Genomic DNA, 12,762 nt, shown 5'->3' with positions numbered 1-12,762 from the left:
AACAAAGGCACCTCCTGGGAGGAAATGAAACACCAGTCTTTGGAACTGCGGGAGAGAAAGTTCAGAAGCTACAGTTAATCGGAAACGTTGCCCGGGTGTTGATCTAGTGATTGTGTTGATTGGCAGCTCTTTGCTCGGCCTGCTTTTCATTCCGTTATAAGAGGAACCACGAGGGGGCAATGTCTTCCTGAGCAATGGCGGAGTGGTGGGCTTGGGTGGCTGGACGGGCCAGTAGACCCTTTGCCCTCCTTGGCTGTTCTTGCCTATTACTGCATACGCTCCACAGAGAGACATTGTTTTGCTAGAGCCTGCAAAGACCCCCCCTCCAAAAAAAAAATGGCAAGCTAGACTTAATGGTTCCAGCTGGAACCCATTTAGAAAAAGGTGAATGAGGGTTTTTTTTGTTGTTGTTTTTATTTTTTTGTTTTTTGGCTTTTGTTGTTGTTGTTTTTTTGTTTTCGGTCTTGAAGCCAAACCAGAATTTCATCTTTAGTTTAAAAGTTAGCAACTTCTGGTATAAGAAACATTAGTCCTATGAGAGGAACTTGGTCCGACATCTTCATTGTAGGTTCCCAGCGTTTAGACATAATAGATCTCAGTTATTTTTAATGAATAAACGGAGCAGTGGTGGTGCTCGCCTTTAATCCCAGCACTTGGAAGGCAGAGGCAGATGGATCTCTGAATTCCAGGCTGCTGCTGGTCTACAGGGTAAGTTCCAGGACAGTCAGGGCTACGCAGAGAACCCTGTTTTTTTTAAAAAAAAAAAAAAAAAAAAAAAAAAGGTGTGTAAGCATGGTCACTAGACAGAGTTATTATTAATTTTTGATTTTTGGAGGTTGGAGGGTGTGGCCTGTATGGAGTCGTTGCCCACAATAGGACTGAAAAAAAAAGAGAGAGAGAGATTTAAGGGAGTAAAGGTAAAAATCACACCATTGTATTGACACAACAGGCAATAAAGCTGTCAGAGGCTGTGGACATACTGTCTCAGCACAAGGTACAAGGATGAGATAATACGCCTGGAAGGAAGGGATTTCATTTTCTATCCTTTCGGCAAGGAATGGTATGTACTTATTTGGAAGAAAAATCGAGGAACATAGGAACAACAAAACCCAAGGAAAATCTGTAAACAGACTTCCACTATTTATAAAAACGCCATGGCTGTAGAGGAAGGAAGGGGGAGGGGGAGAGAAGATGGGAGTTATATATTCAGCCAGGCTTTAAATGGTCTTTATGACTTATTTACTATTTCAACCACGAAGTTTCAAGAGTGAGAGCTCCTTGGTAGCCGATAGTTGCCGGGCATGCTAAGAATTATAAGACAACAAAGGGAGTTTATGTCCTGAAAAAATTGGGCTATTGACCGGGAGACCTTTGGCCTCTCACCTGCCCGGCTGCTCCGCCATATTTCTGCCTGGCCTGCAAGGCTGAATACCAGGTTGAAAGGGAAATATTGTGTGCACCTGTAGTTTTTGTTACTCATCACTGTTAGGCTGGCAGTCTTCCTTTTGAGGCTTGCCTTAAGAAATCCAAACCCATAATTATGTCTTAAACGTTTGTTTCTGGGAATTGCAGGCATTAAAGGTCTATTTGGGGACTATTGGCATTGCTCAGAGTTATGGATCTGCATTAAAGCTACATCTACGTGTGTGTGTGTGTGTGTGTGTGTGTGTGTGTGTGTGTGGTGCGATCCAAAGTTTTGTTGGCTTTTTTCATCCTTGACAACTCACTCTTCCTCACTCCCTGCCACTCTCCTCTTTGGGTGTTTATGTTTTTTTTTTTGTTGTTTTTTTTTTACTTTTTGATAGTGGCAAAGGACACAAAGTTAACCCTCTTAACCAGTTAAATGAACACTCTGGTAGTGTTAGATATATTCACTTTTATGGCATCCCCTGATTTTTTTTTTTTTTTTTTTTTACCATCTCCTAGTTCTAAAATCCTCTCACTATTTTCACAACACAAACAGCCACAGGCTGGATCAGATAAGGAAGAAAAGGGGGGGGGGGCGGCTCCCAGCTTGCAACTCCAGCCAGTTTCTCAGCAGAGAGGGTGGGTACCAGTTGGCCAACCTTGCTGAACATCCTATCTTGGAAGTGAGTCCTCCAGCCTCAGGTGAGCTGTCCCGATGAATACCACATGGAAAAAAAAAAAAAGATATCTCCAGCAAATGCAGCCCGTATTACAAAATGGTTAGTAAACATACTTTTAAGTGAATTCTGTTGTTTTATACCACTAAGATTTAGGTGGCTTTTAAACTGCACTAAACAAAGGAATATAATTGTGTAGCCACAAATGGGGGTCCTGCTGTAAAACAAAACCAGGGTAATTTAAGGCTTTGGGGGGGGGGTATGAGGGGTGGAAACGGGAAGAAGTTTCCATCTTGAGGAATCTGTTAGCAAAAATCACTATTCAAGGGCAGAATTATCAGTCTACAGGCTGCGTCAGACTCAGACGCTGGAAAAACAATTAGTTAAATTAGCTCGCAGTCACAGGAAAGAGAAACAGTACCTAATGAGCTTGTGGATCTGGCTGTTGCGATTTCTAGATAGAATGTTGCAAGGGTAGAGGGGTTTTGTTTATTTATTTGTCAGTACCGAGAAATGCAGCTGGCAGGCACACTCCCACGGTGAGCACTCTACTGCTCAGCTGTGCCCACAACCTGAAAGGTTTTATTTATTTTCTACATTTTTGTTTTGTTTCAAGACAGGGTTTCACCATGTAGATCCGGCAGGCCTGCAGCTCTCTGTATAAAGCAAGCTGGCCTCAAACTCACGAAGATCTGCCTGCCTCTGCCTTCCGAGTGTTTTCTACATTTTTAGTATACATTCATTTTACAAAATAATGGGGTCATGCTATAACATTTTCATACCCATATCTTATGGGCTTGGATTGCTCTCACTGCCCCATTAACCTGTCTTCCCCCAGCTGCCACCAAAAAAACAGTAATCTCTTTCCTGTCCCCAAAGAATTCCTCTGCTATTTTTATGTCTTCTTTAACAAACAAAAAAACCATAGATTTCGTGTAAGAGCAATTCTGTTGTTTCATTTGCTTCTCAGAAAACGTCTAATTCATACCAACCTCGTCAGTTCTCCTAGGCTTTTCTGTTCTATCAGAGTCCCATTCAGAAGGCCCTGCCCTATGTTTTTTATCTTAAAATGTCTTCCCCATCTATTCCTTTAGCACTTGCAAAAGTTCATACCTTACATTAAGATCTTTGATCTGGTTTGAATTAATGTTTGTACATAGTGAGAGGTGGGGATCTGACTTTATTTTTTTCTATATGTAGATAGCGTTTTGCCACTATGTGATAAAGAAGCAGCCTTTTCTCCAGTGAGGTGTTTTGGCACTTTTGTTGAAAATCAGAAGGCTATAGTTACATAAGCTGATTTCTATCCTCCATTGGTATGCTCTGGTGCCATGCAGTTTTTGTTACTATGGCTTTATAGTATAATCTGAAATTGAGTATGGTGAGGCTTCCAGCCTAGCCCTTCCATATGAATTTCAGTTATTTTCCTACTTCTATGAAGAATGTCATCATATTAGGGATTACATTGACTCTGTGGGTCATGATATCCATGAACATAGGATATTTTTCTATCTTCTGGTGCCTTCTTCAATTTCTTTCTGCAGTGTTTTAAAGTTTTCAAGAATGGCTTCTTTGAGATCCTTGTACTCTCCCTTGAGAGAAACAAAGTGAGCTCTCTCTGCTTCCTGTGTACACAGGAAATGAGACCAGCCAGCCTGCCACCGTGCATTCCCTGCCCACTGCCAAGTCTTCCCGACAGCGATGGACACTCCCTCTGGAACCGCATAGCCCAATGTGTGATGAGTCTTGGAAGACATTTTGGACTTGGACTTTAGAGCAACTCTGGGACAGTTAAGACTCTGGAAACTCTTAGAGAAGACTGCTTTTGAACGGTGAAATGGGCTAGGGGCGCCATTGAGGGCTAGGGGTGGAATGTGAGAATGAGAGCCACGTGTTCAATCCTAGTTCTCAGTGATCACAGTGAGAGATGGGACAGTCTTTAGGAGGTGGGGTCTAGTGGAAACTTTCGTTAGGGACATATTCTCAAAGGGCATTGTGGGACACGCGTCTGTAGCTCAAGAAGGAAACTCTGAGAGAATGAAGTCCTGAGTGAATATGTATTGTTGACATGGGCACAGCCATCCCAGGGACCAAGGCCTCAGGCCCATGGGAAATTGGCAAAGCTTTTTCCCATCCATATGGGTCAAGCTTGAAATTGGCAAAGCCTTCTTCCTCCAGGCCACGTAGGAGTATTTTGGGACAATTGTCAGTGTATAAAAAACCAGCAACTATATCTTTCTTTCCTGGAAAGTTTACAGCCTGAGAACCACTTTCCTCCAGAGACCTCCTACCAATACTAGCTAACCCCAACCCCTGTGCTATGCAGGGTAAGTAAGCATGCAGAGGTGCTGGGTTTCACAGAGAGTAGATAAGGCTCCGTCAGAGCATGCAGCCACTTGGCTCCTGCTTTTCTGTGTTTATATCTGTGTGTCTATCAGTTCTTCAGTGTCTGTTCTTTTCCTCATTTCTTACCATATCAAATCCGGGTTACAGGACCAAGATGTGGGGTTTAGTGGGGATGTCAATTTATTAAGGACACACACTCTGAAAGTGAATTGGGGGACATTATCTTTCTCTTCCTGACTCTTTCACTTCATAGTCGTGAGAAGAGCAGCGCGTACTGCCCTGCATTTCCACCAGGATCCTGATTTTCCCCAGGTTCAAAATCAGTGGCACCAACTGATCATGGACTTTTGGAAGCCATAGACCAAATAAATACTTTTTTATTCATATGAAGAGAGAGATTCTAAAAGGGGGAACTACTCCATTATTGCATCTGATTTTAGAAGAAGCAGAAGCTAAAAATTGTGGGAGTTAAAATAAAACATTGGCCGGGCACAGAGGTAGTGCACACCTTTAGTCCCAGTACTCAGGAGACAGAGGCAGTCAGATCTAAGTGAGACTGAGGCCAGCCTGGTCTACAGAGTGAGTTTCAGGACAGCCAGGGCTTCACAGAGAAACCCTGTCATGAAACAAAACAAATAAATAAAATAAAACAAAACGTTCTCACGTTTAGCTTCTTCAGACAACAAGGCTCTCAGAATGAAAAGTTGCCTGGGAAAAGAGCCAATCAGATGCTCCCAGGACACCAACCATGGCCATAGGTAAATTTGGGGACAAGGATGTTGTTGGAAGACACTCTGGTAGGCAGCCTCTGTACAAGTCCATAGTCACCTTTAGGTACTTCCACCCTGTGGAATCCCCTCCCCTTTAGTGTCAGCACGGCACGACATGGCGGTGTTTTCCACGCCCTTTCTGGCTCTCTCACTTGCTGCCTTTGACGAAAGCCAGCTGTCAGGAGATAAACGCCCAAGGAACTGCGGAGGTCTCCCCGGCTAAGAGCCAAGGGGGAGGGAGGAACCGCCTTTCGGTTCAGCATCCTTCATCTCTCCCGGAAGGAGTCCTGCCCCAACTGTGTGAGTGAAGGAGGAAAATTGGTTCTCCCTAAGTGGAGTCTGTACGTGAAACTTGTGATAGACAGTGTGTGTGTCCGGGGGGGGGGGGGGGGGGGGGCTGTGTCCTCCCCTGAAATCCATATTGTCAAACCCTGACCTCCAAGATGATGGTATTGCAAGTAAGCCCTTCAGAGGGAACCAGATTTAGATGAGGTAGGAAGAAGGTGTCTGCTCCGTAATGGAGTTAGTGTCCTTATACTTACAAGAAGAGAAAAAAATTGTCTAAGTCTCTCTCTCTTTGTCCTGTCTGTCTGCCTATCTATCTATCTATCTATCTATCTATCTATCTATCTATCTATCTATCTATCTATCTATCTATCTCTTTTTGTCTCATAGAGGAAAATGTGACCATCTGCAGCTATGAAGAAGACCCTACCAGGAACAAAATTCCCTTGCACCTTGATTTTGAAATTGCCAGCCACCAGGTGTATGAGAAATGACTGCTGTTTGAGCCACCCAGTACGCGGTACTTTCTTATGACAACCCGCATTAAGACAGTAACTAATAAAAGAAACAGGTCGATGCCATAATTAATAGCTAAAAGTGTGGAATAGCTCGGGACTGATGGGTGGATAGGAGAGTTTTGATTGTACATACAACAAAAAGTCCAAGATTTCTGTGGAAGGGTTAGCTATCAGAGGTGACCCTGATGGTGACTGAGACAGTAGAGTGAGCACTATTAAAGCCCTGTCAGTCATCTGAGAGAACACAGAAGAAACATTGACGGACTGGTGAGACAAACGTGCAGTAAAGATCACTCAAATAAAGCCTCGGAGGGAGAAGAAGCCGGTTTGGAAAATGTGCAAAGTCCGTCTTTAAGACTGAACTGTGCACTGAAATGTGTTGTAGAAGCGAGGACTTTTCAAGAATGAAATTGGATATTTGGTTTCAGAGATTTCTAATGAAAGTGTTGAGGAAAGAGTTCTTGGTGAAGCTGGCAAGATGGCTCCCTGGGTAAAATGCATGGTGGGTAAACTTGAGGGCTGGAGTTTGATTCCCATCTAGGAGGCGGGGCTAGGTGTGAACACACCCACTTGTAACCACAGCTCTGGCCGATTGGGAAGCGCAGAGACTGGCAGATCTCAGCGCTTACTGGTGGTTAAGTATTGGATCCCTGGTTATTGGGTATCCTCCACCGATGCAATAAGCCAATCAAGCTGAATTAATAAGTCCAGGTTTAATAAACAGAGCAAAGCAACTCCCGAGTGACTCTCGGAAAGGCAGGAGAGAAAAAAAATCACATGGCAGGACAGGTCTGACTACCAGTTCTTAAATACCTTGAAAGCGTGGTCTTGAGCAGCCCTAGGGAGGGGCTGACCCTTGGTAGGCTTTCTTTGGGCAGGGTCTGGAGAGGACAGCTGTGGGGGAGATCCCTAACAACTGACCCACAGATTTCAGCCATTGGTGAGATGCAGGCAAGTCCACCCAGGCTGAGCCACGTCTCTATTCCCAGCAGGACGATTAAGCCATAATAGCAATTGATATTTGAACTTGTTTGGCTTTCATCACCCCTTTCAGCCATCCTGTTTCTCTCTTTTGGAATGAACAACATCTTTACTCTGCTGTCCAGCCGTTCTATTTTAAAAGCATATAATTTACCCAGTTTTACAGGCCTGCAGGTAGATTGGAATTTTGCTTCAGGATGGATTGTACCTATATCTGATTTCTATGGTATTTAGACCTGTGCTGGGGTGAATTAAGGAAGACTTAAAGTACTCTTGGGATGGGATGGGATGACCGTATTTCACACATGGGATAGAAATGAATTTTGTGGGATAATGGTGGGAAGGATGAATAAATTTACACCATAGGCTGGCTGATACTTAGTTTCAACCTTGGGGACCTGAGGTGAATATATTCAGTCAAGCAATGTCCATACTCCTTACTAACAGAAGCTGAGATCCATAATCAAGTTTTGGGGTAACCTGTTAGGCAGAAATAGGTGAATTGATACAAGTTTTTTTTTTTTGCTTTTTTTTTTTTCAAGACAGGGTTTCTCTGTGTAGCTTTGCGCCTTTTCCTGGAACTCACTTGGTAGCCCAGGCTGGCCTCGAACTCACAGAGATCCACCTGGCTCTGCCTCCCAAGTGCTGGGATTAAAGACATGCACCACCACTGACTGCCCGGCTGATACAAGTTTTAAGGTGGTAGTTTTGAGTGGCAATACATCTTGTCAAGTGCATTTGTAGGTGATTTTGTCACCATATAAACATGCAGCTACAGCATCCATAGTGATAAAATCTTATCAGACCACAGACATCAATGTGGTCCATCATTGACCAAAACATAGGGCATATGACTGTGTCATACAGATAGATCCCTTGTCAACTAGACAAGGAGGCCCCAGAGCCCCTTATCAGTCAAATATGCCCAAGGCAAGAAATGGTGTGTTTTGGAAAGAAACAAGACTATGGGTTTTGTTTACAGGAGAGATTTAAATAATATCTACGATATGGCAGTTTGTCTCTTTTTTTGTTTTCCCAGACAGGGTTTCTCTGTGTAGCCCTAGCTGTCCTGAAACTCACTCTGTAGACCAGACTGGCCTCCAACTCAGAGATCCATGTGCCTCTGCTTCCTGAGTGCTGGGATTCAAGGTGTGCGCCGCCGCCGCCGCCGCCGCCGCCGCCGCCGCCGCCGCCGCCACCACCACCACCACCACCAGGCTTTTTAAGGATCTCTACAAGTGCACATTGAAATAAATACTGTTCATAATGAGAAGCAGCTTTAGAGCCCACCTTTACAGCTAGGAAGAATCTGCAAATATTGGCTGTTTCCAAAGGGAAAGACGACTTGGGAGACAGAGCTAAGAACTAGTGAGAATCATTCCAAAGAGCAGGAGTGGCTGAGTTAAAGAACTGATATTACAGAACTAGCTGGATCACAGAATTCCCTGGGGTTAGTTCCTTCCACATCTCTCCCCTTTTCTCCCCTGACTTCCCCTTTTTTGAGACAGAGTCTTACTATACACAGTTGGGGCTGGTCTCAAACTCACAGTCCTGCTACTTCAGGTTCCCAAGTGCTGAGATTACAAATGTGCATCAGGACACACCTCGTTAGTATGCATGAACCACATGCCCAACTCCTCTTCCTCCTCCTCCCTCCTCCTCCTCCCTCCTCCCTCCCCCTCCTCCCTCCTCCTCCTCTTTGGTATAAGTTTCTATTAAGTGTTTTCTAACCCTAATATATTTTCTTGGTGTTGAATGTATAGAGAGCAGGTATTTTGTCTTTTTAGGTCCTGGTCCCTTCTAGTCAAGCAGTCTGATAATAGGTGACAACCCAGGATCCCATATCTGCAAACAGAGATCTTAGGGCATAGTTCACAGAGCTGAGTCGAGGAGCCATGTCTCTCTGGACCCAACTTAGATAATGGTATTTTAGACCAGGGATTGGTGAACATTTTCTGGGTAATAAGAGAGTATATGATTTTAGGCTTTGAAGAACATATGTGTAATGATGCCTATTGTATAGTCTCCTTTGTTTTTATAATCCTTTAACAAATATAAAAGCCATTCTTATCCCAGGGGCTATATAAAAAATAAGCCACAGGATGGACTTGGCTTTGGGGCTGTGGTTTCATCATTTCTGGCATAGATTAAAAACTGATTTATTGGGCAAAGGGGGATGGGGGACTGAAGAGATGGCTTAGCAGTTAAGAGTATTGCTGCTCTTCCAGAGGATCTGGGTTCAATTCCCAGCACCCATATGGCAGCTGATAACTGCCTGTAACTTCAGTTTTATGTGATCTGACAGCTTCACACAGACATACATGCAAGGAAATGAGTCCACATGAAATAAAAATTAAGAAAACTGGGGCTGGAGAGATGGCTCAGTGGTTAAGAGCACTGGCTGCTCTTCCAGAGGTCCTGAGTTCAATTCCCAGCAACCACATGGTGGCTCACGGCCATCCGTGGTGAGAGGTGGTGCCCTCTTCTGGCCTGTAGGCAAACATGCTGACAGAATACTGTATACATAATAAATAAATAAATATTTAAAAAAAAAAAGAAAAGAAAAGTGATTTATGATAGAATGAGCTACACTGATGTCTTAGGGATTAGGTAAGTATGGTTTTTACATGGGAAGAGCATTCATTGTGGTCATAGAATGAATAATGGTAGCTAGTCTTCCAACAAAGTTCCAAATAATTCACCATAACATATATGCACACATATGTAACACATACACACACATCACTCTTGCCATCAAGAGGGAACTTGGAAGCTGGAGAGACAGCTCAGCAGTGTAGAGCACTTGCAAAGAACATGTGTTCAGTTCCCAGCACCCACATCAGTCCCACAACTGCCTATAACTCCAGTCCCAGGGAATCCGACCCCCTCAGACTCCTACAAACACCTGCACACACATGGAGCACATCATACACATAAATAAAAGATAAGCCTGTTTTTACGCGGAGGTGCGCACAGTCTCATAGAAGGAGAGTGGGGGGGGAGGAAAGAGGGGGGAGGGGTTCTCAATTAAAGGGGACTTGATGAAAGATGATGTCAGGATGCTGGGTGGGTGTCCAGGGGGCAGGCCAGAATGCTAACATTTATGAAAAAAACAACTTGTTTTAAGCCACCAGGCTTTGAGGCAGTTATTTATGTAGCAATAGGAGATGGAAATAATATGAGCAAGGCCCTGAAAATCAGAAATCATTGGGCATTTTCAGGCACCTAAGCCTGATATAAGAATAAGCTCTAGGGTTGGAGAGATGGCTCAGAGGTTAAGAACAGTGGCTGCTCTTCCAAAGGACTTGGGTTCAATTCCCAGCACCCACATGGCAGCTCACAACTGTCTGTAACTCCAGTTCCAGGGGATATAGCATCCTCACAGAGACATGCATGCAGGCAAAACCCCAGTCAGTGTACATAATAAATAAATAAATCTTAAAAAAGATATCTATAAAATAATAAATTCTGCTTATAGCTCTGATGGACAGCAAATGTGTGTGTGTGTGTGTGTGTGTGTGTGTGTGTGAGAGAGAGAGAGAGAGAGAGAGAGAGAGAGAGAGAGAGAGAGAGAGAGAGAGATAACACATGTAATCCTTTGAGACCCTTAATAGAAATCCCCAAATGTATGATAAGTAAAAAACAAAATCAGGTCAGGTCAAGGTGTGGCTGCTGGGTAGCTAGCAAACAATGTCCTGAGTAAGTGACTTTTCCTTTGAAATACCACCTGCGATTTGAATTTGAGCCCTGGGAAAGGAATAAATGGCAAATGTTTCTGAGGAATCACAGTCAAGTGGCACATTTACAAAACTGAAACGTTTACAGAGAATCCACAAGTGTTAGGAGACAAGACTGAAGATTTAAATCATTTAGTCATTAGTACTACCCTTCAGAGGAAGCATTTCACTGTCCATCTCAAGGTGGATTGAAGTCAGACAAGGAGGAGCTGGAAACAGGCACGTGTGATCCCTCTATGAGAAAAGATGGTTTGATGGTCCATCGTCTCAACAGATGGACAGATGCTGAGAAGGTTGGTAAAGCACACTTCTGAGTGTGACGGTGAAGTCATTTCCTGAGAACTGAAGGAGGAAAGGCCCACCCTGAGTGCAGGCAGCACCATCTGATAGGCTGGGCCTCCATGGAATTGAAGTAGAGAGGAAGCCATCCAGCAACTTTCAAAACAAAAGCGGAGGCAGGGGAATCATGGGATATAGAAGGTAAAATGTTGTGGCTATGATATCTGCATGTATCAAAGCATCTTGGGGCTGGAGAGTTGGCTCTGTGATTAAGAATACTAGTGGCTCTTCCGGAAGACCCAGGTTCAATTCCCAGCACCCACATGGCAGATCACAATTGTCTTTAACTCCAGTTCCAGATCCAATATCCTCTTCACAAAGCCTACATGCAGGCAAAACACCAATGCACATAAAAAATAAAATGGATGGGGCTGGAGAGATGGCTCAGAGGTTAAGAGCACTGACTGCTCTTCCAGAGGTCCTGAGTTCAATTCCCAGCATCCACATGGTGGCTCACAACCACCTGTAATGAGATCTGGTGCCCTCTTCTGGCCTTCAGTCACATATGCTGTATACATAAATAAATAAATCTTAAAATAAAATAAAATGGAAAGAAAAGAAAGAAAAAGAAAACAAAGAAGTAAAAACTTTGTAGAGTCAATTCTCTTTCCTGTGGGATGGTCTTTCTGTACGCTGTGAATATGTGTTGCTACTATTGGTTAATAAAGAAGCTGTTTTGCCCTGTTTTGTAAGGCAGGATAAGAAGCAGGCAGGAGAAATACAAGAGAGATTCAGGGAGAAGAGGGCGGAGTCAGAGCAGATGGCACCCACCACTCAAGGAGCGACATGCCAACAGACCGATAATGCCACAGCCACATGGCAAAACATAGATGAATAGAAATGAGTTAATTTGAGATGAAAGAGCTAGCTAGCAAGAAGCCTGAGCCATAGACCAAATAGTTTGAAATTAATATTAAGCCTCTGAGTGGTTATTTTATAAACAAACTGGCTGCTGCTGTGGGATAATGCCTTTGTACACTGGTTTAATAAAACATTGATTGACCAGTAGCCAGGCAGGAAGTATAGGTGGAGCAAGCAGACGAGGAGAATTCTGGGAAGAGGAAAGGCTGAGTCAGGAGTCACCAGCCAGACACAGAGGAAGCAAGATGTCAAAGCAGAACTGATAAAAGGTACCAAGCCACGTGGCTAAACATAGATAAGACTACAGGCTGCTGCCTGGGTGGGACCGGGCAGGCAGGACTGAGAAACTTCAGTCTACACTCTCCTTCCACTCTCCTGCGAGTTCCAGGGTTTGAACCCAGGTCAAATGCATGTCTGGGCAGGAAGCACCTTTACCTAATGAGCCACCTCATTGGCCCAAGCTTAGCTCCTCTAGAGTGTGTGCTCTGTTGCTGCTTCTCCAGCCTTAGAATGCAGACTCACACCGGTGACTCTCCACGAACTTAGAGGCCATCGGTGGAGTCCAGTTTGGCTACAGTTTGCATTCCTGGTTGCCCTTTTCATAAGGCTTCCAGTTTCTCTAATCTGCCCATGCTTTAATAGTGTTCCTGGGTTTTTTTGTTTTGTTTTGTTTTGTTTTTCGAGACAGGGTCTCTCTGCGTAGCTTTACACCTTTCCTGGAACTCACTTGGTAGCCCAGGCTGGCCTCAAACTCACAGAGATCCGCCTGGCTCTGCCTCCCGAGTGCTGGGATTAAAGGCGTGCGCCACCACCGCCCAGCAATAGTGTTCCTGTTACAACA

At 44.2% G+C, this 12,762-nt stretch overlaps 1 long non-coding RNA gene across 2 annotated transcripts; it reads left to right on the top strand.

The window, feature by feature from the left end:
- The first annotated feature begins 2,072 nt into the window (after nucleotides 1–2,072).
- Nucleotides 2,073–7,105, top strand: LOC143269116 (uncharacterized). Of its 2 annotated transcripts, none has more exons than XR_013045476.1 (3): nucleotides 2,073–4,411; nucleotides 5,101–5,188; nucleotides 5,876–7,105. It is a non-coding gene; the product is annotated as an uncharacterized LOC143269116 (long non-coding RNA). The 2 variants fall into 2 exon arrangements; XR_013045477.1 differs by having other exon boundaries at nucleotides 2,074–3,916.
- The last annotated feature ends 5,657 nt before the right edge of the window (nucleotides 7,106–12,762 follow it).

This window comes from Peromyscus maniculatus, chromosome 17, assembly GCF_049852395.1.
Source record: "Peromyscus maniculatus bairdii isolate BWxNUB_F1_BW_parent chromosome 17, HU_Pman_BW_mat_3.1, whole genome shotgun sequence".
In the NCBI taxonomy this organism is placed as follows: domain Eukaryota; kingdom Metazoa; phylum Chordata; class Mammalia; order Rodentia; family Cricetidae; genus Peromyscus; species Peromyscus maniculatus.
Note: the sequence above shows the minus strand (reverse complement) of the source record. Positions and strands in the feature narration are given on the sequence as shown.